Below are 6000 nucleotides of genomic sequence, written 5' to 3' on the forward strand. Positions count from 1 at the left end.
GGAAGCCAACTCAGTGAGCTAAATTTAATCCGGCCAGAGCTTCAGGCAAAAGCAGCAGAGGGGAAAGAAGTTAGCTTCGTTGTCTTTATCATTTTAAAAAGACAGTAACAGCGATGATTTAAAATTCACATTCCCCAGCGGATGGACGCTGTTGTTTCTGGATAAACAAGGAACAACCACACCCCTTTAAAACATGGTATTTGCAGAAACAAAGTTCCTGATTTAAATTACTAACCTCCCCTTTCAAAACTGCTGCAGACAATCCAAGAAACACAAGCAGCTTCACAGACACGGTCAGTGTTTTAACTTTCTCGTGACTGAACGTGAAACAAGATTGAAGAGTTCTCTCATGTAAAGGGCTCTAACCCTCGGAACAGTCTCTTCGACAATCTCAGCCCTTCCTGGGGCCTTGTCCCCCGGGGGTAACCGGGCAAGTACAAACATCCGACACAAAAAAAAATTTGCAACTTCACTGGGGAGAAGAGTTGAAACTTGCAATTACAAGCAGAGGGAGGGAACAATCCCCCAAACTTGTCTGCATTGAACCTAAACAATTAGCTTTTTAGCATCATTAACGTGCAACAAACTTTAGGGGAAAAAATTGGAGTTTTTTTTTAATCCAAGTTTACAAATAAAGCGACTTCCAAATTCGGAAGCTGGGGAGGGAGGGACACATCGACCCATTTGTTACCGTAAATATTTAATTTTCGCTCCATCAATCTGAGCCCAACTGTATATAGTTTTTCCCTTCTACAGTAACAACATTTGAAAAGTTTCAAAACTCTTTTGTTTGTTAGTTTGTCTCTCTCCCCCCCATTATAAAACAAAACTAACACATTGAAAGTCTTAACACTGCAGCTGTACTCACACGATGGAAGGGAAAGTCTCCAGCTCCGAGCTCACGCTGTGCTAGTGGGCTTCTACAGATTGTGTGTGTGTGGTTTTTCAAAGTTCTCTCTTCTGAGGCGTCTCCCCGTGATGTCAGCTTTCAAAACGCGGTGAGTCAGTCAATTTCACTCATGTATTGCAACCGCGTAAGGCTTCCCCCAGATCCCACCAGTCACACCCTCCGTCTAGTCACTCATTCAGGGCTCTGATCCGGACCAATTCCTGAGTGAAACATCAGACAGTACAGGACACCCGTTTCCTTTAAGAATGGGAGGTCAGACTGAACGCCTGAGAGCAGAGAAGGTGCATTGATCTTTTTAATCAACCTGTTGTGACACTCCTCTGGGGCAGATGGGACTCGAACCCTGCCTCAGACGTAGGGACACTACCACTAGCACTGGCACTCAATGTGTAATGGGATTATAAAAACAGAAAGAACTGCTGCCCGAATCGTCAGCTTTTGTGCTCCTGAGATGCTCCTTGGCCTGCTGTGTTCATCCAGCTTCACACTGTTGTGTTGGATTCTCCAGCATCTGCCGTTCCCATCATCTCTGATCACAAAAACAAAGTTGTTTCACAGATAGTAGGAGCTGCTGACGCTGGAGAATCTGAGATAACGAGGTGTGGAGCTGGATGAACGCAGCAGGCCAAGCAGCACCGGAGGAGCGGGAAGGCTGACGTTTCAGGCCTAGACTCTTCTCCGTTTCTGTTCATCCAGCTCTACACCTTGTTATCACAAAAACAAAGTTGCTGGAAAAGCTTAGCAGGTCTGGCAGCATCTGTGAAGGACAAAACAGAGTTAATGTTTCAGGTCTGATGAGCCTTCCTCAGTTCTGACCTGCTGAGCTTTTCCAGCAACTTTGTTTTTGTTGTTGGGTATGGGATTATGATGAGTGTGGACAGGGTGAATAGGAAGCAGTTTAAGGTTCAGTAACCAACAGGGTATAATTTTAAGGTGAAAGGCGGAAGGATTGAGAAAAGTTTTTTTTTCACCCAAGCATGAGAATCTTGAAGAGAAGGTGAGGTCAGTCAGAGAGGTCAAAGTTGGCAAGACGGCCCTGGCAGTTGGGAAGAATAGAAGGACTGACCATACATTAGCAACATGGTGCTGCTGGTGTTGCCATTTGTGACTGGGAGAAGTTCATGCCTAGACCACCGTGCAGCCCCAACGCTCAGGACTTTCAGAGATACAAATGGGTTTCACCATCTGCTGCAGCAAGTTTTGTGACAGAAGCATCAGAGCAGGAAGTAGCCAATTAGTGGTCGTCAAACTTCCTGTCATTGGCAATGATCAATGGTGTTCAATGGAATGACACAAAAACAAAGTTGCCAGAAAAGCTGTAAGGTCTGGCAGCATTGGTGAAGGAAAAAGCAGAGTTATTGGAATGACATTTGGCTCTCCTCATGACATATTCCTTCACCATCTTACCATTTCTTCTTCCTTCCAACCCATCACTAGGGAAAATTCAGGAAAATTACATGTGAAAGGTGTTAGTCTGTCATTAAATCACAGCTTCCTTGACCCCAGCAACCCAAGGTTATTCCCAATGATTAACAATGTATGACTTGGTGTGTGTACAGACTTGAGCTTTGCTAAAATACATATTTTGTCAAATCTTTCAGTTTTATGCACATCAGGATATTTACATGAATATCAATGTAAAGAGGAACAACATTTTATAGTGTATGAGGAGAATGCTGTTTAGTTGGCAGGTGAACACTGATAGAGATTCACCAATCAGAATCAACTGCCTGCTTTAAACTTGAACAGAACTTCGCAGTTAATGGTCAGTCATCACCTATTTGGTGCATTCTACATGACAACACTTGCACCAGAGCCCACAAGTTCTCTTCTCATATCATGCAAAATCTTGTTTACATTGGTATTCCTCTGAGACCCCTGATGAATTTGAGGCAAACAGTTTCAACAAAATCTTTATGTTTCAACATAAATGAATTCGTGGACTATTAAAGTAAACCTGATCAATCAAGAGTTTGTGAAAAATGTCAATAATCATAGTTACCATGTTACCAAACAGTAACAAACTTTTTTGGGATGAATGAATCAACCCTTGGCTCTGACTCCACCCTACACTTTGAAAGGTCAAACCACTGTTTATATTTTTGGGTGTGATTTAAGCTGCAAAATTTCTGGAGAATACACAGATAAGTTGTGTACAAATGACAAAAAGTAATCTAAGCATATTGGAGATAATGGGATATTTTAACTCCCCCTCCAGTTTCTTAGATGACATGTCCATCATGGGCCTCCTGCAGTGCCACAATGATGCCACCCGAAGGTTGCAGGAACAGCAACTCATATTCTGCTTGGGAACCCTGCAGTCCAATGGTATCAATGTGGACTTCACTAGCTTCAAAATCTCCCCCTCCCCCACCGCATCCCAAAACCAGCCCAGCTCGTCCCCTCCCCCCACTGCATCACAAAACCAGCCCAGATCATCCCCGCCTCCCTAACCTGTTCCTCCTCTCACCTCAAGCCGCACCTCCATTTCCCACCTACCAACCTCATCCCACCTCCTTGACCTGTCCATCCTCCCCGGACTGACCTATCCCCTCCCCACCAATACTCTCCTCTCCACCTATCTTCTCCTCTATCCATCTTCAGTCCACCTCTCCCTCTCTCCCTATTTATTTCAGAACCCTCTCCCCGTCTCTCTGATGAAGGGTCTAAGGCCTGAAACATCAGCTTTTGTGCTCCTGAGATGCTGCTGGGCCTGCTGTGTTCATCCAGCTTCACACTTTGTTATCTAAACATATTGGACATTGGTTGTCAAGACACAAATCTCAAAATAAGAAAACTTATTTGATTGTATAAAAAAGTAACCATTAACAATGCATCTTAATAGGTACCTGTATTAATTAGCGTAGTGTATTACTGATAATAATCTTAGATTTTATAAAAGGATGTAGCTGCACAATTACAATGTCTCTTGTTTCTCTTGATAACTGTGTCAGCTTTGTAATTTTGCCCCTTCATCTCAAGACTTGTGCTAGGATATCTTCTTGGGCTCAATCCCATGTTGGCCATTTTATTTGAACACTATGGTATCCTCAACTGGCATGCGCATGCGTGCTGGAGTGATTGAGCAGTGATCAAAATGGTATCTGCCTCTGATTATTCCCCTCCTTGACAGGGATCCAGACTAACAAACACCTCCACTAGCCACTCCTAAAAGGAGCCAATTAAGAACCGACCTTGTGGCTCTTCTTTCTAAATGAGCATTGAACAGGTTAAACACCCTTTGGCAGAGCACTGCAACAAAAAAAATGAAAGATTACCACTGGAAAACAACAAAAACTTATCAAAATGAAATTGAAATTTCACTTTCAGTGGTCTTGATACATCCTACCTGTGCAGGCCCACTAATCCCTAAAGGACTATGTTGGTCCATTTTCCATGCTCCTCATGGACTAACCACGGGACAGGGGGCAGAAATTCAGGTATTACAGTCTCCTCTAGAGCCCATTGCCTGGACATGTTGGTGGCCACTTTAGGCAGTCCCACAAGGGGGCGCTCTGATCTGCCCATCCCCCTCACAGCTTAAGATGCCCATAAATGAGGAGCAAAGGGCTAAAAATTTAATAGCAGCCCCTTTAAAAAGAATTGATAGGGACTGCAAATGAAAATGTTTGGAAAACAAATGTAAAAAACTGCTTCCCCCAGACAGTAGATACAACCTGTGGTCTGGAACCTGATGAACCTAGTTAAGTTGTGTCAGAGATAATGGGAACTGCAGATGCTGGAGAATCCAAGATAACAAAGTGTGAAGCCGAATGCACACAGCAGGCCAAGCAGCATGTTAGGAGCACAAAAGCTAGACCCTTCTTCAGAAAAGAACGAAGTGCCTACGCCCAAAACATCAGCTTTTGTGCTCCTAATATGCTGCTTGGCCTGCTCTGTGCATTCGGCTCCACGCTTTGTTATCTCGGAACCTAGTTAAATGTTTGCCACAGGGATCTCTGCATACAATGCTGTCCACCCCCAGATCCCAGATGGAATGAGGGTGCAGCCCCTTATAGAGGGCTATCTACTGTAGTGGGGATCTCACCTGTCAGAAGATGGTGGATAAAGGTGAGGAACTGGAGAGTGTCCATGTAGAATTCCCTCCCCCATGCATTTTAGAGGGAATTTCCATGAGATGTCTCAAATTAGGGGCTGTGCTAGGATCCTGGGAAGCACTGAGATAGACCTTGATGTGCATGCCCACTGATCCCTTAAGGTAGCGGGGCAGACAGAGAAAGCCATGACAAGGCAAATGGGATGATTGCCTTTATTAGCTGTTGTAAAGTTTAAAAACAGGGAGGTTATGCTGGGACTGTGTAAAACATTGGTTAGGTCACAACTATAATTTTGTGTGCCATTCTGAAATCCACGTTATAAGAAGGCTGTGATTGAGCTGAGGAGAGTGTAAAGAAGATCTACCAGGAAGGGAAGGCGCTGGCCTATTAATCTAGACATCCAGTTAATGCTGTGAGAACCTGTGTTCAAATCTCACCATGACAGGTAGTGGAAATTGGATCCATAAAAATCTGGAATTACAAGTCTAATGATAACCCATTTATTTTACTAAGGTCCCTTAGGGAAGGAAACTGCCAGCCAACATGTGACTGCAGACCCACAGCAAAGTGATTGACTCATAACTGCTTCAGTGATAATGGGAACTGCAGATGCTGGAGAAACCAAGATAACAAAGTGTGGAGCTGGATGAACACAGCAGGTCAAGCAGCATCTCAGGAGCACAAAAGCTGACGTTTCGGGCCTAGACCCTTCTTCAGAGAGGGGGATGGGGAGAGGGTTCTGGAATAAATAGGGAGAGAGGGGGAGGTGGACTGAAGATGGAGAGAAAACAAGATAGGTAGAGAGGAGAGTATAGGTTGGGAGGTAGGGAGGGGATAGGTCAGCCCAGGGAAGATGGACAGGTCAAGGGGGCGGGATGAGGTGGTAGGTAGGAAATGGAGGTGCGGCTTGAGGTGGGAGGAAGGGATGGGTGAGAGGAAGAACAGGTTAGGGAGACAGAGACAGGCTGGGCTGGTTTTGGGATGCAGTGGGGGGAGGGGAAGAACCGGGCTGGTTTTGGGATGCAGTAGGGG

The 6000-nt window shown here is 44.8% G+C and overlaps 1 protein-coding gene across 2 annotated transcripts in view; it reads right to left on the reverse strand.

Moving 5' to 3' along the window:
* The window catches only part of emp2 (epithelial membrane protein 2), a 41541-nt gene extending 40440 nt beyond the window's left edge, over window positions 1-1101 (reverse strand). The window contains exon 1 of one of the 2 annotated variants that reach the window (XM_048552420.2): window positions 869-1101. The gene's annotated coding sequence lies outside the window, so the exon portion shown is untranslated. Of the gene's footprint in view, window positions 1-235; window positions 407-868 lie in introns of those variants that run through there. The other variant, XM_048552421.2, reaches the window with a different exon arrangement.
* Window positions 1102-6000: the final 4899 nt, after the last annotated feature.

This window comes from Stegostoma tigrinum, chromosome 23 (assembly GCF_030684315.1).
Source record: "Stegostoma tigrinum isolate sSteTig4 chromosome 23, sSteTig4.hap1, whole genome shotgun sequence".
NCBI classification, from domain to species: domain Eukaryota; kingdom Metazoa; phylum Chordata; class Chondrichthyes; order Orectolobiformes; family Stegostomatidae; genus Stegostoma; species Stegostoma tigrinum.